The sequence below is a fragment of the Schistocerca piceifrons genome, chromosome 3 (assembly GCF_021461385.2).
Source record: "Schistocerca piceifrons isolate TAMUIC-IGC-003096 chromosome 3, iqSchPice1.1, whole genome shotgun sequence".
Lineage (NCBI taxonomy): Eukaryota > Metazoa > Arthropoda > Insecta > Orthoptera > Acrididae > Schistocerca > Schistocerca piceifrons.
The window spans coordinates 586,389,598-586,413,254 of NC_060140.1; the positions used below are offsets into that span (position 1 = coordinate 586,389,598).

At 46.5% G+C, this 23,657-nt stretch overlaps 1 protein-coding gene across 2 annotated transcripts in view; it reads left to right on the plus strand.

The window, feature by feature from the left end:
• Window positions 1–23,657, plus strand: part of LOC124787676 (peroxisomal membrane protein PEX14) — a 55,912-nt gene that overhangs the window by 913 nt on the left and 31,342 nt on the right. The window lies entirely within an intron of this gene.

The following is a 23,657-nucleotide window of genomic DNA, read 5'->3' on the forward strand; positions in this document are numbered from 1 at the left end:
TGAATGACCAGGGAGTTAACATGACAAAAAATGAGTCAAATGATTAGACAAGATGGTGCAACCACTGAAAAAATAGTCCTTCGTAAATGTTGTCACACTGTGGAGTGCATGAAATTATGTAGCGATGTAGTGGAATATATTTTGCAGAATGTAATATAAACAGAATATTCCGTAAAACTGAAACTGTACTCGCATGTTCCTGTGTAACCACAGCCTCAGAAATTGGAACATTTCAATAACCACTCACAATTTTTTTGAAATGATTATTAGCTACGCAAAAGAACAGTCCATCACCACTGGCATTTTTCCTCCTGTCACATTCGTTGGCATCACCAATTCAGAATTAAACTATAACATAGGAATACAAAACAATCTCCCATGAACCCCTCCGCAGGGGGCTCACTGCTCTTTGGCCGGTTTGTGTGTGGCTACCATGGGGTCCCAGCCTTTGCAGCATAGTTTTTCTTCTGTGGTGCATGTCTATCCTCTTGCTATCCTTTTTCTCCTCCCTTGGGGAACACACTTGGGATGCTTTTGGAAATGTGTTCTACATTTTCAGTAGCCAATATCAGAACAGTCTCTCCACTGTTTTTCGTTCCTTTTTTTCTTTCCTAATTCCCTTTCTCCTATCCTCCTTCTGCTTCGACCTTTGAAGTGCGTCTTTTTCACTATACCTTGCTGTGCGCTCGTGTAGGCCTGCCCATGCATCTGATGTGTAACAGGTGACTCATAAACTCATAATCCCCTGCTTCTGGTTGACAGGTAGGATTTGCACGTACCACGTGCTACAGGCCAGGCCCAGGAAGGGATGGTTTCCTGAGCTGCTACCTTCCCAAATTGCCGATTGGTCCCTGTGTCAGCTGTTCGGGAGGTGTGAACAGTCACCTAAGGTGGGTGCGTCCCCTTCTGAAGGGCCCCCCCTGGTTGGAAGGAGCACTGGCAATTGTGGGGGATTTTCTCACAATGAAGCCAGTCACCTTCACAGCCAACGTCTACGAAATGTAAATGGTATGAGGTTAATGGTTCAAAGATCCTCCCAGTTGCACCACAGATCCTTGCGGTTTCACATACTGAAGTCAGTCAGTCAGTCCTTCACTACAGTAGATGTGTTTATCATTCAGAAAGGTGTTCATTTTCTAGCTGGCCCTACGAAGTCTTGCTCTTGTTTACGCAGTGGTGCTTTGCTCTTGGAGACTACTTCTGATTCTCAAGCACAACAACTGCTTGCAGCTTCACCCTCCAGAAATCCGAACATAGCCTTCTGATCAGGGTATCATTGCAGTCCATTGGGTGATGAGAAAGATAGATGCCTCCTTAGTGTCTACACACGCTCTTTCTCTCACTTTTGATAGAGTGGTGCTTCCGTCAAAGCTCACAGCAGGTTATGAAGTTATCACAGTCAGACCATACATTCTGAACCCAATGCGGTGTTACCTGTGTCATCGTTACAACTACACTCAAATGTCCTCCAGAAAACCGGCCAAATGTGTAACCTGTGGTAGGGATGCTCATGAGGGCAATTGTCTGCCTCCTTCCCCCCACCGTATCAAATGCAATGGTGACCATGCTGCCTTCTCCTGAGATTGTCCCGTGTACCTCGATGAGTGGGCTGTCCAGGAGATCCAGGTGATGGAAAAAGTGCTTTACCCGGTTGCTTGTAAATTGTTGGTTAGTTGGAAACCCTGGGTTCAACCATCTGGCACTTACAGAACTGTTTTGCTGCTTCTTTCTTCATGAAGGACTCAGCCACGCAGACATGTGACCTCAAATTTGACACTGCAGATGTAAAATCGCCGAGAGTCACGGTAGCATTCCTGTGTCCTCTTCCGCAAGCTGTGCAAATAGCTACCAAACTTCCCCCTGACAGTGTGCATCCCCTGCTACACAACCAGCAAGCCAGAAAAGACAGAAGGAATACTCCCATGAAGACTTCCTATGTCCCTACAGCCAACAAACATCAGAGTCTTCCTCTGCCAACCACAAAGGCTGAAAAAAGTCAAACAAAGGCAAATGGTCTTCTTCTTTGCCACATTGGAGATCATCTTCAGAGGTGTTGCCATGTGATACCCTTGCCTGGCTGACTTCCGTGTTGCCTGGACTTCGCAGATCGGCAGAGGAAGAATGCCGATGCCACTGTTGATTTCTTGGAGCAGGATCCTCCAGCCTCTGTGCCCTGTAGCTGAGTGTCTTCGAATGCTGGCACTCGGCAGCTGCTGAGGTGACACCCCCATTTCTTTCTTTCTTTCTTTCCTTTTTTCCCTCGTCATGGCTCTTCTCCAATGGAATGTTCGCGGCCTTCAATCCAACAAAGAGGACTTATGGCCACTCTTAGAATTGCAGAGCCTGCTCTTGTCTGCCTTCAGGAAATGAATTTGTGTCCTCACGACCGTTTTGAGCTCCTGAAATTCTTCCCGATCTGCTTTGATGTCGTTCCCCCACCCCTCTCCCCCGAGGACTGCATTCCGTCTCATGGGGGAATCATGCTGTTCATCCTGGATGACTCTTTTGCATTAGCAATGCACAGGAAGCACCCACATTCCTTTCGGATTCCAGGTACACGTATTCCCATTTGGACCTCTCCTTCTGACTGCCCAGCTTGCTCATCATATAAGTGATCCGTTCTCTCTTACACATGCTTGTGTGACCATTTCCTGTGTGGTGACGCCTACCCCACCTCCATGCACACTCAAGTGGCTACTTTCCAAGGCTGACTGGAGGATTTACTTCTCCCTGGCAACCTGCGACAAACCACATTTCCCCAGTTGCAAGGACCAAGTAGAACAAATTACAAACATATCCTTACTGCCGCAGAAAGTTTCGTACCTCACACTTCCCCTTTACCATGCCATGTCCTGGTCTCTTGGTGGACAGAGGTGTGCTGTGACACAGTTCGCACATGCAGACATGCTCTCTGCGTTTTTAACAGTCATCCTACAATGGAAAACTGAATTCATTATAAACAGTTGCATACACATTGTCATCGCATTCTTTAGGATAGCAAAAGAGCTAGCTGGATTTCATTTCCTAGTTCTTTCAACAGTTCCACTCTCTTCCGCCATGTCGGCCAACCTCCACCGGCTCTCTGGAACAAAGGTCCATTCCCCAATTTCTGGTCTGACGGTAGCAGATGATGTCATAGTGGCACTATTGCTATCTCCAACACCTTGGCTGCTATTTTGCGGAGATTTTGAACTTCTCCCACTATCACCCTGCCTTCCTCCATTGGAAATGAGTGGAGGAGACTCACATGATACCCTACACTTCTCAGAATTGTGAGTGCTACAATGCTACCTTTACTATGCTCTCATTTCGTTCAGATCCTGTACCCCAAGGTCGGATGATGTTCACATTCAGATGTTGAAGAACCTTTCTCTTGCGGGCAAGCACTTTCTCCCTGATATGTCCAATTACATCTGGGCAGAGGGCCCGTTTCCCAGATGCTGACGTGAAGCTACTGTCATACCTATACCTAAGCCCAGTAAGGACAAATACCTTCCTTCTAGTTATTGATGTATTACTCTCACCATCCGTGTTTGCAAGGTGATGGAACGAATGATTCATCCCCGGCTGGTATGGTAGCTAGAGTCTCACAATTTACTGACCACTGCATAGGGTGGATTTCGAGCATCCTGTTCTGCAGCTGACCATCTCATCACCTTGTCAGCCCTTGTCACGAACGGCTTTCTGTGGAAATACCAGACTGTGGCCATGTTTTTCGATTTGGAGAAAGCCTACTATGTCTGCTGGAGGGCTGGTATCCTCCGCACTCTACACATGGGGCTACCAAGGCTGCATGCCCATTTCTTTTTAAAAGACAATGTTTTTAAGAGCCATATTGGTTCTGCCTTGTCAGACACCTTTATCGAGGAAAATAGTGTGCCTCAGGGTTCCGTCCTGAGTGTTGTCCTTTTTGCTCTAACCATTAACCCTATTATGGTTGTCTCCCACCGGGCATGTCGGGCTCCCTTTTCATTAGTGATTTTGCCGTCTATTGCAGTTCTCCATGGACTTGTCTCATTGAGTGGCATCTTCAGCGATGTCTCACTTGTCTTTACTCATGGAGCATTGACAATGGCTTTCACTTTTCCACTTACAAAACCATTTGTATGAATTTCTGGTGATGCAAATGGTTTCTTCCACCGTCTTTGTCTTCCGCCTTTTGCTCTTCTGTTCATCGGAACTACGAAATTCCTGGGGCTCATGCTCCACAGGAAACTTTCTTGGTCCTCCCATGTGTCTTATCTGGCCTGCCCGCTCTGTGGTCTCTCAGTGTCCTATGTGTCCTCATTGGTACTACCTGGGGAGTGGATTGGACCACCCTTGTCCATTCGAAACTCAAACATGGGTGTTTCATTTATGCTTCTGCATGTCTGTCCATTTTACGCCATCTCAATACACTACACTATCTTGGCATCCGTCTGGCCACTGGTGCCTTTTACACTAGTCCGGTTGAGAATATGTATGCAGAAGTTGGCGAACTACCATTGTCCTACTGTTGTGACTTCCTCCCCAGCAGATACGCAAGCCATTTGTCTGCCGTGCCTGGCCACACATCCTATGTCTCCTTCTTCGATGACTCCTTTGATCGTCAGTATGGGGCACATCCCTCTTCTGTTACCTCCTGAAGTTCACTTTCAGCTTTTGGTCCAGCATCTTAATTTCACTGATGGGTGTGAGCCCTTCATCACCTTGGCTTTGTGTGGTGGCCTATGTTCACCTTGGCCTTCATTTGCTTCCTAAAGCCACTACTCCAGCCTCACTTTATCGCTGGAATTTTGTGATAGTACTTTTGTGTACACTGATATCTCTTGGACTGATTGTGATGCTGGGTGTACCTTCGTCATTGTCACCATCGTTTTTCAGTATCGGCTTCCAGAACACTGTTTAGTATTTACAGATTTACAGCAGAGCTGTTTGCCCTGTAACAGGCTGCGCAGTACATCCGGAGACACAGACTTTCAATTACGTCATCTGCTCTGACTCCCTCAGTGCCCTTCAGAGCCTCTGTGTGCTGTACACCGTCCATCCCTTAGTGCAACGGATCCAGGAAAGTTGTCACTTGCTCACTCTTGATGGAGCCACTGTGATGTTTATGTGGGTTCCTGGTCACGTTGGTCTGATGGGAAACGAGGCTGCTGCTGCTGCTGCCAAGGCTACTACAGTCCTGATACTTTGGCCCACTAGTTCTTCCATTCACTCTGATGATCTCTGTGTTGCTGTCTGTCGGCAGGTGATGTCACTTTGGCATCACCGTGGTCCTCCCTTCATGGGAGCAGTCTCCGGGAAATTAAACCTCTCCCAGCAGCTTGGATGACCTCCTCTCGGCACTCTTGCTGTGAGATCATTTTAGCTGTGTTGCATATTGGGGACTATCTTTTTAGCTATCGGCATTTGTTAAGTGGTGCTCCCTCCCCCATTTTGTGTCATTTCCCTCAACCTTTGACAGTTTGCCATTTCCTGACGGACTGCCCTTTTCTTAACCATTTACATTCCAATTTCTGTTTACTGTCTGAATTATCAATTGTTTTAGCGAATGATGTGTGGACTGTCAACTGCATTTTACTTTTCATCCATTGTAGCAATATGGTGAGGGACATTTAATCTTTAGTTCAGGATCTGTTTCTCTATGGCGTATTTAATGGATCCTTCTTCAAGCGCCTGTCTTTCCTTCCATTGATTGTGCCTTGACTCGCAAGTCGCTGATGTGGCGTCACTTAAAAAGGACTTGCAATACTGTGGCCGAACTCCCCTGAATTGGGCCTCCTGGCCAACAATGCCATACGATCATTTCATTTCTAGATTCAACGATTTTCATTGGCGATTCTGTTCTAATACCCATATTGGCTGTGGCCAAGGAAAACAAATTGCCAACAGCAGCATGCAGTGAAGAGCCACTGACACCTCAAGTGGGCTTTAACCCAACTAGAAATTGAATTAGTCTATCAACAGTGTAGTGGTACACATTTCAGAATACTGGTTACGTAGCGCTATCGTCATATGAATGGGTATTCTGCTACTGTAGAACTACCATATAGAACTACTGTAAAGGGCGAGAAATCGTATTTATATCACAAAAAATACATTTTCAGAATATGCAGCTTCTAATCATAAGTAGTGTAGATAAACATTTTGAAATTCAAGAGGTTGAAATAACAGTATGACATCTAGAAAAAGTTAACTATTTTGTGTGCATACCTCACACCTAGTGGCAATATGGACAACTTTCTTTAACAAATTAACTGAAGCCCTGGACAGTCTCAGTTTCCAAAGCTAACGAAATCTTATGTGGAGGTGTGAACATAAACACAATTTAGGCATGAAGCGAATAACAACTTCCTAAATAATGTGAATACTTTTGGCATAGCACAAATGGCAAATACTTCTTCTAGAGGAATCATAAATCCATCAGTCTTAAAACAAGTACTTTCACATATCGTAAAAGAAGATTGCAAACTGTACATCAAATATCTTGACCTCATGGACCATTGCTGCCAAATAATTAATCTGAAGATAGGCTTGAAAAAATCCCACGACTACAAAAGAATCTTTTCTGTGCTCAAAATATATATACCTTTTCAACGGTATTGGCAAACCAACCTGGGGACAAGTATGTAAAGAAAACAATGTAGGTGTAAAAGTCCCCAAATTCTCCACATTATTAAAACCAGTTTTTAAGAAGACATTTTCAAAGGTGACCACTTGAGGAGGAGGAAGAGGCGGAAAAAATGGGCAACTGTGGACCTTTAAGACACCTCATCTCAAATGGGAATGGTCTCAGCCTGTTAAAACCTACCCTGAAACTTTTCATGTGGGAAGAATACACTGAAAGAAAAGCACTGTCAAGATTGTAGCTTCTAAGGTGCACTGCAATTTAAAAAAAAATAATTAAAGTTATTATCATTTGCCACACAAAGAATTGCTTATAACAGCGGCTTGTACAGCCCTTCGTACCTAGCATGTGAGTTGGCGAATAAGCAGACGTCCCATATATCTAGATGAGCGGGCTGTTCAAGAGATTCGGGTAAAGGGAAAAATGCCTTACCCAATAGCTTGCAAGTTACTAGCTAGTCGCAAACCCAGTGTTCTCCTGTCTGGCACCTAAAGTTCTGTTCTTGTTACCCCTCGCTCCATGAAGGACATGGCCATGCAGACATATGACCTCAAATTTGGCTCTGAGGTTGTGAAGTTGCCCAGTGTCAAGGTAGCATTGCTGTTCCCCCCTCCCACTGTGCAACAAACCGTCAAACTCTCACCTAAAGGGGGGAAGCTACCCACTACAGAACTGGCAGGCAGGAAAGGACATTTCAGAATACTGGTTACGTAGCGCTATCGTCATATGAATGGGTATTCTGCTACTGTAGAACTACCATATAGAACTACTGTAAAGGGCGAGAAATCGTATTTATATCACAAAAAATACATTTTCAGAATATGCAGCTTCTAATCATAAGTAGTGTAGATAAACATTTTGAAATTCAAGAGGTTGAAATAACAGTATGACATCTAGAAAAAGTTAACTATTTTGTGTGCATACCTCACACCTAGTGGCAATATGGACAACTTTCTTTAACAAATTAACTGAAGCCCTGGACAGTCTCAGTTTCCAAAGCTAACGAAATCTTATGTGGAGGTGTGAACATAAACACAATTTAGGCATGAAGCGAATAACAACTTCCTAAATAATGTGAATACTTTTGGCATAGCACAAATGGCAAATACTTCTTCTAGAGGAATCATAAATCCATCAGTCTTAAAACAAGTACTTTCACATATCGTAAAAGAAGATTGCAAACTGTACATCAAATATCTTGACCTCATGGACCATTGCTGCCAAATAATTAATCTGAAGATAGGCTTGAAAAAATCCCACGACTACAAAAGAATCTTTTCTGTGCTCAAAATATATATACCTTTTCAACGGTATTGGCAAACCAACCTGGGGACAAGTATGTAAAGAAAACAATGTAGGTGTAAAAGTCCCCAAATTCTCCACATTATTAAAACCAGTTTTTAAGAAGACATTTTCAAAGGTGACCACTTGAGGAGGAGGAAGAGGCGGAAAAAATGGGCAACTGTGGACCTTTAAGACACCTCATCTCAAATGGGAATGGTCTCAGCCTGTTAAAACCTACCCTGAAACTTTTCATGTGGGAAGAATACACTGAAAGAAAAGCACTGTCAAGATTGTAGCTTCTAAGGTGCACTGCAATTTAAAAAAAAATAATTAAAGTTATTATCATTTGCCACACAAAGAATTGCTTATAACAGCGGCTTGTACAGCCCTTCGTACCTAGCATGTGAGTTGGCGAATAAGCAGACGTCCCATATATCTAGATGAGCGGGCTGTTCAAGAGATTCGGGTAAAGGGAAAAATGCCTTACCCAATAGCTTGCAAGTTACTAGCTAGTCGCAAACCCAGTGTTCTCCTGTCTGGCACCTAAAGTTCTGTTCTTGTTACCCCTCGCTCCATGAAGGACATGGCCATGCAGACATATGACCTCAAATTTGGCTCTGAGGTTGTGAAGTTGCCCAGTGTCAAGGTAGCATTGCTGTTCCCCCCTCCCACTGTGCAACAAACCGTCAAACTCTCACCTAAAGGGGGGAAGCTACCCACTACAGAACTGGCAGGCAGGAAAGGACAGAAGGAGAACTTCAGAGAAGATTTCTTCTGTCCCTCCAGCCAAACAACCCACAAATTTTCCTCCAACCAGAAGTACTCGAATAAGTCCGCTAAAGACAAACGGTCTTCTCCTTCACCAACTCGAACATCTTGCTTGATGGTGTAGCCACGTGGTCACTTAGCCCAGCTGGCCTCTGACTCGACGGTGCACACCACCAGCTGTTTTTTAGCGTTGACTCCACAGACCGAGCACACAAGCATGCTGATGCTCCTGTGGACCCCATGGAGCAGGATCCTCCTGCTTCTGTGCCCTGTAGTAGCAACTCTACACCAGCTGTCCCTCAGTGGCCGCCAAGTTGACACCTCTACATCTCTTCCTCCTGATGACTGTCCTCCAATGGAACATTTGTGGCCTTCGGACCCACAAAGGGGATTTATGGCTGCTTCTAGCATCACAGCATCCCCTTGTACTCTGCCTTCAGGAAACAGAATTGCGTCCTCAAGACTGCTTTGAATTGTCACATTACTTACCAATTCATTTTGGCCTCCCCCTGAGGTCGGCATCCCATCTCATGGGGGCATTATGCTGCTTGTATGGGATGACCTTCATAGACAACCCATCTGCCTGACTACCCATCTTCAATCCATTGCCCTTCACCTTTTCCTTCCCCACCTGACTTTCTTTCTCTGTACCATTTATGTACCTCCCTCCTTCGATGTCGCCAGGGCAGACTTCCTTCAGCATATTGGGCAGCTACCTCCCCCGTTTTTGCTACTCAGTGACTTTAATTCACATCATCCCCTTTGGGGTTCTCCCAGGACCTGCCAGAGAGGTGCCCTCTTGGCTGACCTTCTTAACCAACTCAACCTCTTCTGCCGTAAGACTGGAGCACCCATTTTCCTTTCTGACTCCTCACATACCTATTCCCATTTGGACCTATCCTTTTGCACTGCCCAGCTTGCCCATCGTCTTGAATGATCCGTTCTTTCTGATGCCTATTCGAGCGACCATTTCCCATGTGCTCTCCATCTGCTGACTCCTACCCCATCCACATGCATGCCTGAATGGTAGATTACTAAGGCTGACTGGCAGCTTTACTCCTCTCTGGCGACCTTCGCAGAGCAAGATTTTCCCATTTATGCTGGCAAGGTGGACTATCTCACCAACGTTATCCTTGCTGCTGCAGAACGTTCCATTCCTTGCACTTCCTCTTTACCATGTTGTGTCCCTGTCCCTTGGTGGACTGAGGCATGCTGCGACGCAGTTCGCACATGGCTACGTGCTCTCTGCATTTTTAACTGCCACCCTATGCTGGAAAACTGCATTCATTATAAACAGATGCTTGCAAAGTGTTGTCGAGTTCTTCGGTATAGCAAAACAGGCAGATGTATTTCATTCACTAGTTCGTTTAACAGTTCCACACCTTCCTCTGTTGTGTGGGCCAACCTCTGACAGCTCTCTGGAACCAAGATCCACTGCCCCATTTCCAGCCTCACAGTAGGTGCCGATGTCATTGTGGATCCTATTGCTGTCTCCAACACCTTGGGCCGCCATTTTGCGGAAGTTTCGAGCTCTTCCCACTATCGCCCTGCCTTCATCCATCGGAAATGAGTGGAGGAGGCTCGAGCAATACCCTTCTCTTCTCCGAATCGTGAGTGCTACAATGCCATCCTCACTATGAGGTAGCTAGATCATGCTCTCAGTTCATCACGGTCCTCTGCCCCAGGGCCAGACACTATCAAATTCAGATGTTGCAGCATCTCTCTTTTGTGGGCAAGCACTTTCTGCTTAACACATACAACTGCATCTAGGATGAGGGCACATTTCCTGGATGCTGGCGTGAAGCCACCATCATTCCCATACCTAAGCCCGGTAAGGACAAAAACCTTCCTTCTAGCACCCCCTGCGGGTCCGGGGGTAAGAATAGGCCTGAGGTATTACTTCCCATCATAAGAGGCGACTGAAAGGAGTCTCAGACGTTTCGGCCTTTATGTGATGGTCCCCTGTAGGGTTTGACCTCCAGTCTTCAAAAATTTTTCCACCATGCCTTGAGATCTGTGGCCCACTTTGTCGTTGTCGCATTGCCGTCCTGCTCATTGTCCATCTCTTGGGCGAGGACACCTTCCTGGGTGCTTTTTCCACCAGGCACTATGCAGTATTGATTTCTGTGCTGACGATGACCATGGACTTGTTTGCACTTGATATCCAGCACGGTAGCCAGTTCGTTGTGGTGGGGCCACCATGTACCCTGTTGGTTGTAGCCGCCTGACAACACAGGGATAGCTCTGCTGATGCCTGCGCCATTAACTCCCCACGTCTACCAAGGAGTAGAAGATGCGTGTCATCCTACGGCATTGGGACTACTGGCAATGGCCATCCTGCCAGGTGGCCTTTGCTGCAGCTGGGTGGTGCCCATGGGGATGGCCCTTGGTTGGAGTGGGTGGCATCAGGGCAGATGGTGTGTGATGAAGTGTTCCATGTCATCACTTGCTGGTGATCAAACACCACCAGTCACTAAGCTTTCTAAGTCGCAGTACAATGCAAGGAAGTAAAACCCTAGTTCATTCCCCTCTCTGGCCACACCATGGGAGGACCGCCAGGCTAAGGATGGCAGCGAACCTTATTCACACCAGTACCTCGTATGTACAAGAACTGCTGGGGACTCCAGTGTTCTGTAGAGCATTTAGAGGGCAAGTTTGGGGAGCTGGAGGGCTTGTCCAAAATGTGCTCTGGGTCAGTCTTGATAAAAACAGCTTCCTCTGCCCAGTCACAGGCTTTACTCACTTGTAACAAGTTGGGGAATGTTTCTGTTACCATCACACCACATAAGAGCTTAAATATAGTCCAGGGTATTATATTGCACAGGGACCTTCTTTTGCAGTCTGACGATGAGCTGTGTGCCAATTTAGAGCGGCGAGGTGTTCATTTTGTCTGGCGCGTCCATTGGGGTCTGAGGGATAATCAGGTTGAGACTAGTGCCTTCATCTTGTTCTTCAAAGGTGACACCTTACCCGAGAAGGTCAAGGTGATGGTCTACTGCTGTGATGTCAAGCCATATATCCCTCCCTCCGATGCGGTGCTTTAAATGCTGGAAGTTTGGCCATATATATTCCCGCTGTACTTCCAGTGTCACATGTCGAGATTGTGCATGTCCATTACATTCCAATACTCCATGCGTGCTGCTTCCCATCTGTGTCAACTGCGGAGAGCATCATTCACCTTGCTCGCCAGACTGCGGAATTTTACAGAAAAAGAGGAAAATCGTGGAATACATGACTGTGGACCAACTGACCTACACTGTGGCTAAGAGAAAATACGAGCACCTGCATCCTGTGGCTACGACCTCCTCATATGCCGCCACTGCAAGAACAGTTGTAGCCCCATCAGTTCCACGAATTTCAGTCGGCTCTCTGAGCCAGAAGGGTACACCTGCCCCCTTGATGGTACAGGGCAATTCCCCCCCCCCCCCCCCCCCCCCCCCCTCCAACTGGGGTCAGACGCGCCCAAGTCAAAACTATAGAAACAAACACAGACAAGGGAAACAACTATATGTCAGTCCAAATGGACAGAACAGAAGACAGCTAAAAAAGGCATTTGGAAAAAGGGCTAAAAAACCACCATACAAAAATGGAGGTCCAAAACTAAAAATTAAATGACCTTCGCCAAATTGCTTTGGCAGATAAAAAGTAAAACGCGGTCGACAGTCCGCGCATCATTCGCTAAAATGGCTGATAAATCTGTTGGCAAACCTAAGCTGGAATGTAAATTGGTAAAAAAAGGGCATTCCAGCATGAAGTGGCAGACAGGACTAAAAAGGCAATGCCCAATATGCAGCGGAGTTAAAATAATCTCTCCCAGTGGGAGGGCTGAGAGGAGGTTTTCCAAAGCACCGGGAGAGGTTTAATAAGCTGAAGCTTTTTCCCGTGAAGGCAGGACCATTGGCAATACCAAAGGGAAACCACCTCCTGACAGACGGCAATGCAGAGATCGTTGGAGGAAATATAGGTACTCGTGGGCTGAGGTATGAGGACTGCAGCCTTGGTAGTAAATACATTTCCTGGCAGACCGACGTGACCAGGGACCCACAGAGACATGACATTGGCTCCACCAAGAGTGAGGAAGTGACAGTTTTCCTGGACCCGCTGCACTAAGGGATGAGCAGTGTACAGCGCACAGAGACTTTGGAGGGTGCTGAGCGAGTCTGAGCAGAGGACACAATTGGGAAGGCTGTGTCGCCAGATGGACTCTGTGGCCTGATACAAGGCGAAAAGCTCGGCTGTAAATACTGAGGAGTATGCTGGAAACCGATATCAAAAGACATGGGTGCCAATGATGAAGGCACACCCGACCCCACAGTCAGTCCGAGAGCCATCAGTGTATACAAAGGTACTATCACTAAGTTCCATGCGAAGGTCGTGAAACTGAAGACGATAGACCAAGGCTGGAGTAGTGTCCTTAGGAAGCGAATGAAGGCCAAGGTTAACATGGGCCACTTCACGAAGCCAAGGTGGTGAAGGGTTCACACCCACTGGGAAAGTTGCAGGTAGCGTGAAGTTAAGCCGCCATAGCAGGTGGCGAAAGTGGACTCCAGGAGGTAACAGAGAAGAGGGATGAGCCCCATACTGAAGATCAGAGGAATCATCAAAGAAGGAGGCATAGGAGGGGTGGCTGCGCATGGCAGACAAATGGTATGCATACCTGCTGAGGGGAAAGTCACAGCTATAGGACATTGGTCGTTCAGCAGCTTCAGCATACAGACACTCTAACGGGCTACTGTAAAAGGCACCCGTGGCCAAACGGATGCCATGATGATGGATAGTGTCGAGACGCCGTAAAAGGGATGGGTGTGCAGATGCATAAACAAAGCACCCATAGTCGAGTTTCGAACAGACAAGGAACTGGTACAAACGGAGGAGGGTGGTTCGATTGGCACCCCAAGAAGTACCATTGAGGACACGTAATACATTGAGGGAATGCATACAGCAGGCTGCCAGGTAAGAGACATGGGAGGACCAAGAGAGTTTCCTATCGAGCATGAGTCCCAGGAATTTTGTAGTGTCAGCGAATGGAGGGTTAACAGGCCCAAGATGTAGAGATGGTGGGAGAAACGGCTGTTCAGGCATTATTGCCAAACACCAATGGTAGGGTGCTGGGAAGGTTAAAAGTCCGTAGCAGAGTGGTGGAAACTAGGCAGTCCAGCAAGAGATGGACGACCGTCATTCGTGAGCCACAGCGACACCGAGGTGGGTTCTCACAACGGAGGAGGTAAACATGTGTCAGCCACGTATGGCCAATGCGGAGCTGACAGAGAACCACAGACACCCTGCAAGAGGCGCGCACAGAGGTCTTCCACACATTTGTAGTTTCCTTAATGGCACGCAGCTAGCTGTGCATACTGAGATTATGTCAGTCCGTCTCCCAAAGCCGCAAAACCTTGTGGCATAATACTAAACGCAGGTCAGTTTCAGAGAAGCCGATCTCCATAAGCAATTTCTGCTTAGCCTGTTTGGCCAGCCTGCCGGGAAGTTCGTTGCCTGGGATTCCGATGTGACCTGGGGTCCAGAAAAACACCACTGAACGACTGGACCGTTCCAGGACATAGATGGACTCCTGGATGGTCGCTACCAAAGAATGACAAGGGCAGCACTGGTCGATAGCTTTGTAGGCTGCTCAGTGAGTCAGTACACAGGAGAAACGATTCACCTGAGCATGAGCGGATGTGCTCAAGAGCATGAGATATGGCCGCCTGTTCTGCAGTGAAAACACTGCGGCCATCTGGCAAGGAGTGCTGTTGTATATGTCCTCCACGAACATAGGCAAAGCCAATGTGACCATCAGCCATCGGTGTAAACCACTCCTTGGCAACAGTACATGTCAAGAACCGAGAGGAAGTGACAGCGGAGAGTCTCAGGGTTAACTGAGTGCTTACGGCCATGTGAAAGGTCCAGACAAAGCTGCGGCCTAGGATTACACCATGGAGGTGTTCGTAAATGAACCTCAAGTATGGGTGGTAAAGGCAAGAACTCCAGTTTGGAGAGAAGGGATCGCACACGAACTGCAATTTTAAGCCCTGACCTGGGCCGCCAGTGCGTGAGATGAACTGCCGTGGGTAGGAAAAGGAGATGGTAATTCGGATGTGCAGGAGAACTATGAAAGTGAGCAACGTAAATGGAGAGCAACTGTGCATACCTAACCTGCAATGGAGGGACTCCGGCCTCCACCAGGACGATTGTCACCGCACTCGTCCTAAAAGCTCCTGTCGTTAGGCGAACACCACAGTGGTGCACTGGGTCGAGTAAACGCAACGCTGAGGGTGCCGCCGAACCACAAACCAGAGTCCCATAGTCAAGGCGGGATTGAACAAGGGCTCTGTAGAGCTGCAGCAACATAGAGCGATCTGCACCCCAGTTGGTGTTGCTCAGGCAGTGGAGGGCACTGAGGTGCTGCCAGCACTTCTGCTAAAGCTGACAGAGGTGAGGTAGCCAAGTCAATCGGGTGTCAAAAACCAGTACTAAGAATCGGTATGTCTCCACTACAGTGAGTGAATCGTCATTAAGGTAAAGTTCTGATTACTGATGAACAGTACGACGCCGGCAGAAGTGCATAACACACGACTTTGCTACCGAAAACTGGAATCTGTGAGCTAGAGCCCATGACTGCACCTTGTGGATGGCTCCCTGTTGGTGCCATGCAGCAATGCCAGTACTGGTGGAGCAGTACAAAATGCAGAAGTCATCTGCATACAGAGACAGTGAGACAGACAGCTCTACAGCTGCTGCTAGACCATTAATGGCCACTAAAAATAGAGAGACACTTAATACGGAGCCCTGCGGGACCCATTCTCCTGGATATGGGGCAAACTATGGGAGACACCAACTTGGACGTGAAAAAGTACGATGCAACAGGAAATTTTGGATAAACATTGGGAGCTGGCCTCGGAGACCCCACTCATATAATGTGGCAAGGATATGATGTCGCCAGGTGGTGTCATATGCTTTTCGTAAGTCAAAAAAGATGGCAACCAGGTGTTGGCGTCTGGAAAAGGCTGATCGGATGGCAGATTCAAGGGACACAAGATTAACAGTGGTAGAGCGACGATGGCGGAAGCCGCCCTGACATGGAGCCAGTAGGCTACATGACTCCAGGACCCAACCCAACCGCAGAAACACCATATGTTCCAGAAGCTTACAAAGAACATCAACTGGTGAGGCTGATGGGCTGACAACTATCCACAGAAAGCTGGTTTTTGCTGGGTTTAAGCACCGGAATGATGATGCTGTCCCACCACTGGAATGGAATGACGCCATTGCACCAGATCCGGTTGAAGATGATGAGGAAATGTCGCTTCTAGTCAGATGAGAGATGTTTAATCATCTGACTGTGGATCCGATCTGGCCCAGGAGCTGTGTTGGGGCAATGTGCAAGGGCACTGAGGAGCTCCCACTCTGTAAATGGGGCATTATAGGGTTCACTGTGGCATGTAGCGAATGAGAGGACTTTCCTTTCCATTCGCCGTTTGAGGGTGCGAAAGGCTGGGGTGTAGTTCTGCGATGCAGAGGCTCAAGTATAGTGCTCAGCAAAGTGCTCAGAAATCGCGTTTGCATCGGCAAACAACACATTGATATTAATGCCAGGGACACCTGTTGGGGTCTCGTACCCAAAAAGAGGTCTGATCTTCATCCAGACTTGGGAAGGTGATGTATGGCATCCAATAGTCAACACATACCTCTGCCAACACTCCTGTTTCTGTCTCTTGATAAGCTGGTGAACGTGGGCATGAAGCTGCGATACTCCTTAATTGCCTCAGCAACTTCTGGTGACCACCATCCCACCTTCTACATCTACATTTATACTCCACAAGCCACCCAACGGTGTGTGACGGAGGGCGCTTTACGTGCCACTGTCATTACCTCCCTCTCCTGTTCCAGTCGCGTATGGTTCGCGGAAAGACCGACTGCCGGAAAGCCTCCGTGCGCGCTCGAATCTCTCTAATTTTACATTCATGATCTCCTCGGGAGGTATAAGTAGGGGGAAGCAATATATTCAATACCTCATCCAGAAACGCACACACTCGAAACCTTGACAGCACGCTACACCGCGATGCAGAGCGCCCCTCTTGCAGAGTCTGCCACTTGAGTTTGCTAAACATCTCCGTAAGGCTATCACGGTTACCAAATAACCCTGTGACGAAACCTGCCGCTCTTCTTTGGATCTTCTCTATTTCCTCTGGCAACCCGACCTGGTACGGATCCCACACTGATGAGAAATACTCAAGTATAGGTCGAACGAGTGTTTTGTAAGCCACCTCCTTTGTTGATGGACATTTTCTAAGGACTCTCCCAATCAATCCCAACCTGGTACCCGCCTTACCAACAATTAATTTTATATGATCATTCCACTTCAAATCGTTCCGCACGCATACTCCCAGATATTTTACAGAAGTAACTGCTACCAGTGTTTGATCCGCTATCATATAATCATACAATAAAGGATCCTTCTTTCTATGTATTCGCAATACATTACATTTGTCTATGTTAAGGGTCAGTTGCCACTCCCTGCACCAAAGGCCTAACCGCAGCATATCTTCCTGCATTTTGCTGCAATTTTCTAATGCCGCAACTTCTCTGTATACTACAGCATCATCCGCGAAAAGCCGCATGGAACTTCCAACACTATCTACTAGGTCATTTATACATATTGTGAAAAGCAATGGTCCCATAATACTCCCCTGCGGCACGCCAGAGGTTACTTTAACATCTGTAGACGTCTCTCCATTGAGAACATGCTGTGTTCTGTTTGCTAAAAACTCTTCAATCCAGCCACACAGCTGGTCTGATATTCCGTAGGCTCTTACTTTGTTTATCAGGCAACAGTGTGGAACTGTATCGAATGCCTTCCGGGCGTCAAGGAAAATGGCATCTGCCTGAGAGCCTGTATCTAATATTTTCTGGGTCTCATGAACAAATAGAGCGAGTTGGGTCTCACACGATCGCTGGGGGCACCTTAAAGAACAAGGGATCATGTTTTCTGCCGCATTAACGGTTCCTGTAGTCACCTGCCCAACCATCACATCGATGTTACCATGAGGGGGAGAGTCAACGGTGACCACAGAGGTGAAAGTTTCCCAATCTGCCTTGCTGAAGCCCATCTGGGCAAGCGTCTGTGGGCGTGACGGTGGGGCAGTGACAGGAAGATGGGGAAGTGGTTACTACCACACAGGTTGTCACATGCTCTCCAGTGGATAGAGGGGGAAGTCCTGGACTGCAAATGGATTAATCAATGGCCGAGTAGCTACCAGGAGCCACACTGAAATGTGTGGCGGCCCCAGTATTTAAGAGGCAGATGCCAAACTGAGACAGTAAAGTCTTGACATCTCTGCCTCTGCCAGTAAGCACGGTGCCACCCCACAAGGGGCTATGGACATTAAAACCTCCCAAAAGTAGGAAAGGTTTAGGGAGCTGATCAATCAGTGCAGCTAATACATTCAGGGGTACTGCACAATCTGGAAGAATATATACATTGCAGACAGTTATTTCCTGTGTCGTCCTTATTCTGACTGCCACAGCTTCAAGAGGGGTTTGAAGTGGCAGATTTCCTGGAGGGCAATGCAGAAAGCAGGTATAAAGCTTAACAGTTGCTGTAGCTCAGCCAGGCAGTGGAAGAGACCACCGCAACTCCTCTGGAGGATGACATCGTGAGACTGGGAAGGCATGGAACATTCAGTGAGCTGGACTATGTCTAAGGGTCACCTGCTGCCACCTACTTATTGCCTGAGCAGTATATACCCATTGTGTCTGAGGGTCTCGTGAGATCTAGGTCCACAGCAGATGCCAGAATCTGCACCTCATCCCCAGTCGCAGAACTTGTAGGTAGTGGTGGTGTGAGTGTCACCGCAATTTCCTTAGTCTTAGGAATCCTCTTTTTGAACTTTTCCCTGCTCCTTGGGTTTCTCTCACTGGAAGAGCTTCACTGATTCAGTCTCTGGAACTGAGGAGGATCGTGAAGCCCTAAGGCCAGCTGCTTTTGGGCACTTCAGCCACTGGTGGGAGTCATCTTTCCCACTAGCAGAAACCTGGGAAGGGAGTGACCCAAGAGATCCCTTCCTGGCGAGAGGAGCCGAAGAAGATTTATGCTTCTCTGGCTGAGAAGTGGGGACTGGTGTCCCAGATGGTCCCGAGGTAGGTGGTGTGGGAGCAACAGGAAGGGAGGGCTTCCTAAGGACACTACTCCAGCCTTGGTCTATTGTCTTCAGTTTCACGACCTTCACATGGAACTTAGTGATAGTACCTTTGTATACACTGATGGCTCTCGGACTGACTGTGGGGTCGGGTGTGCCTTCATCATTGGCACCCATGTCTTTTGATATCAGTTTCCAGCATACTCCTCAGTATTTACAGCCGAGCTTTTCGCCTTGTATCAGGCCACAGAGTCCATCTGGCGACACAGCCTTCCCAATTGTGTCCTCTGCTCAGACTCGCTCAGCACCCTCCAAAGTATCTGTGCGCTGCACACTGCTCATCCCTTAGTGCAGCGGGTCCAGGAAAACTGTCACTTCCTCACTCTTGGTGGAGCCAATATCATGTCTCTGTGGGTCCCTGGTCACGTCGGTCTGCCAGGAAATGTATTTACTACCAAGGCTGCAGTCCTCATACCTCAGCCCACGAATACCTATATTTCCTCCAACGATCGCTGCATTGCCGTCTGTCAGGAGGTGGTTTCCCTTTGGTATTGCCAATGGTCCTGCCTTCACGGGAAAAACCTTCAGCTTATTAAACCTCTCCCGGTGCTTTGGACAACCTCCTCTCAGCCCTCCCACTGGGAGAGATTATTTTAACTCCGCTGCATATTGGGCATTGCCTTTTTAGTCCTGTCTGCCACTTCATGCTGGAATGCCCTTTTTTTACCAATTTACTTTCCAGCTTAGGTTTGCCAACGGATTTATCAGCCATTTTAGCGAATGATGCGCGGACTGTCGACCGCGTTTTACTTTTTATCTGCCAAAGCAATTTGGCGAAGGTCATTTAATTTTTAGTTTTGGACCTCCATTTTTGTATGGTGGTTTTTTAGCCCTTTTTCCAAATGCCTTTTTTAGCTGTCTTCTGTTCTGTCCATTGGGACTGACATATAGTTGTTTCCCTTGTCTGTGTTTGTTTCTATAGTTTTGACTTGGGTGCGTCTGACCCCAGTTGTTTTTTGCGCCCTAAAACAAAACAAACAAACAAACTGACAGTAGAAGACAAGGAGAACAAAATCCTCTTTGCTGATGACAGCAACATTGTAGTCATGATAAAACACCAGAACACCAGTGTTTATTATCAAATGTATGATCATATGGAGCATCATGTAGGAGTAACTTCAGGTGGACCGTAAGGAAGTGTGTTAAGACATTTGCTGTTTGTGTACTATATTAATGACCTTGCGGGTAATAGTAACTTCAGGTCTTTTTGTGGTGGTGCAGTTACCTATAATGAAGTAATTTCCATGCAAGGAAATGTTTTTAAAAAGTGAGTATCCTTAGTTTGCCAAGTGGGTTCATCTACCAATTTGATGTGCTCACCAGGATAGGAAAATCGTACACTCCATATGTGCAGTGCATAATAGAGAAGCCTCTCTATCGTCCAAAGCTCAACATCTTGCTTATCATGTAGGGATGCTGATTCAATTTTTCAGGTTGGAAGAAGGGAAGATATGATGATCTAACAGAGGCATGGCAGCGTGGTTGTGGTTCTGAAATCATCTGCAAGTGTGTGTGATGTAAGAAGTGATATCTTTTGAGATATGAAATGGACAGTGTAAAACTATTTTCCACTGCACCAAACTAGTTTGTTCCAAGTATATATAAACGTAAGAGTGTTGTACATTTGCTATAAAATGAGTGATGTTCTGCATTTGTTAAGGAACTGGCCTCAGTTCTGGGATAATTGAGCCAGGTGCTCTGCCTGGCCATCATGTTTTAACTTTTCCGTGATTTTTCTAAATCACTTCTGGTAAAAGCTTTGTTTTTTTTCTTAACAAAGCCATGACAAACAGCCCTTTTGCTCTTCTGTAAACTTGTGTGTGTGTGTGTGTGTGTGTGTGTGTGTGTGTGTGCGTGTAAAAAAATTCCTTATATTTAGTCCTTAGGTGAATATATTTCTACACTGTACCAGAGTACATAACTAGTATAGTCCATAGTCTGTGTTATGCTGGAAAGAGAGAATTTGTTGGTTAGTGAGGTCAGTGAATGTGATTATACTATTTTAATTGTTGTTCCTGATTGATCTGCAGCATAGGTCTTAACTCTTATAATACAGTCCTGTATTCTGAAAATGTATCTCTAAGTTGAACTTCCCAAAAATTATTCTGTAACTCCTTAGTGAATAGAAATATATGAAATAAATAAGTTTCTTCATTTTTAAATTACCTGTAGCAGTAATTGTGAAATGCACATGTTCTGACCTAAGGCACTGGAGAAGAATCAGTGAGAGAGGTGGTCAAGTGAAATAGCAGTTTTCAGATCATTACACCAGAAGTTTGTAGCCCAGATAATGACAAAATACTTGGAACAAATTACATATACTGTCCGTGAAGATCCTATGTTCCAACACAGATGGAAACTAGCAGAGAGGACATGGTTGATCTCGAGCCCCAGTAATACAACCACCCCTTTTGTGACAATAGCCATTGACAATTTAGTGTCCTCAGTCAGGATCTCACAGATCAGTTACAGTCACAGATCAGAGGTCTGACACCAGCCAGCAGCTGAAGGAGCCATGAACTGTGGGTTGCAGGGCTACTTGCTCTGCTTTCATTCTTACATACACAGTGGATAAACCCACATAAGAATCTTAACTGCCAAAAGCTGTGAAAGAGAACAAGAAGAAATACCAGCAGAAGGCTACTCTGGTGACCTTTGAGGTGCCAGATCCTTCCATATCACAGGATTTCAAACTAATGTTAATCATCAATCTTTTTCCATCCCCACCAGTAACTGACATTGATCCTGGGGCACAGCCTGTCCTCCTTGCCTCTGACGCCTAACCAGAACACTCTCAATAGGATGATCCAGTGGAAGTGCAGTGGTTGTTACTGTCAGCTGCTGGAAGTACAGCAGCTAATTTCCTCTTTTTTCGTCATCTTTGTTGCTCTCTGCGAACGACATTTCATTTACGACTGTTCCGCATCTCTTAAACATTATTGTTCATTCTGTCAGAAGTACAGAGAGGCCATAGAGAGCACCTGGAGGACACTGTACATTGGTTTGCACAGATGTCATCAGTGGATTTCCCCTCCATACCACATTCAAAGCAATCGGAGAGTAAACAACCCCAACGATAACCAGATGTAATGTTTATTTACCTCCAGGCAGGGTATTTGCTTACCTTGAGATGTCCACATTAATTCGGGCAATACACCCCTGTTCCCATCTGCCCACCTTTTTGTTTTTTTTCTCCTACTTGGAGCTTTTGGTGTGCACCACTTCCAGTGGGGAAGTATGACTTCACCTGGTAGGGGCCTTCCAATTGACCAGCTTCTTTCTGATCTGGAGGTATCTCCTCAGTGATGGTACTCCTCCCCACTTCAGTGGCACCTATGGCATCTTTTTGGTTGTCAACCTTACGATCTCATTCCCCAGTCTTTGCTACCATGCTGACACATGATGATCTTTGTCACAGTAACCATTCCCCATTGATCCTGTCACTTACCTGTCACTGCCCAGCAAACCAGTTATCATGATGGGCTCTTTGAAGAGCCAACAGGCAGTTGTGCTGTCACCTTCATCCCCTTTCTGTCTGAATGTATTAGTGTGGTTGTGAGATGTTTCCATGATCACCTGCCACAATGGCACTGCTATTCCACTTTCTACAGGCCTTCCATCACGAGTAAGTGCCATGGTGGATCAAAGACATTGCAACAAGTTTTCAGGCCCATCAAAAGGCCCTGCATTGTTTCACATGACATCATACGTAGACAATCTTCCTGACTTTTAAGCAGCTTTTTACTAAGGCTCACTATATAATTAAACACAGTAAGAAGTAATTCTGGGAATTATATGTCTCGTCCTTGGGAATATATGTCTCTGTAGCCTAAGTGCCTCCCAAGCTCCATAGTCCTCTGGGCCACCAAAGATCAACAACTGTTACAGCTCACATCCTTCAGGGTGATATTAGTGCTGATATGTTGGTTCTTGGTGAACTTCTTGCATTAGTGTTGTTTTCATACCTGACCGCCTTTTGAATGCGTAAAAGGTGAGTTAAAGACACCCCCCTACCATTTACTCCCACCATGACAATTTATATAATGAATCTTTCGCTGACTGGGAACTGTTTCAGGCTCATGCCTGGTCTTACAATATGACCCCAGGCCAGGATTCAATTCATAATCAGATGATCCAACGTTGAATGTTACTCAGTGTTTTCAACCATATTTGTCTCGAATTTGTTTTCCCTTCACAGTGGCGAGTATCATCGTAGGTAGCTAGATAAAAATCCAATGTCCATTGACATTGACAGCTACTGGCCATTTGCCTCATAAATGTGCTCCGGAAAATGCTTGAAAGGACAGTAGCCCACCGATTATCCTGGGTCCTCAAGTCATGTGGCCTTTTGTTTTAGAAGTGTTGTTTCTGTGAATGACGATCCACAACCAACTGTATCATTATGTTGGAAACAGCAATACTCAGCCTGTTTCTAAACATCAACACCTCATTACTGTCGTTTGTTACCTATATAAGGCCTGCGACATCACTTGGCCTCACCACATTTTACTTACCCTCCATGACTGGGCCTTTGAGGCTCCCTACAGAGGCTTCCTACAGATTTTTATTCATCAGTTTTTATCCCACCTGTTGTTGGTAAATTAGTCATCTCCCCACAGGTGCAAGAGAAGGGCATCCTAAGGGCTCTATGCTGCTTTTACACTCTTCCTCGCCACCACCAGTGTGCTAGTTATTTCCGTTAGACCACTGCTCATCCCTGCGCTGTACGTAAATGACTTTTGCATTTGCTGTAATTCCCACTCTGTAGCCTTGGCTAAATACCAGCTTGAAGGTGCCAC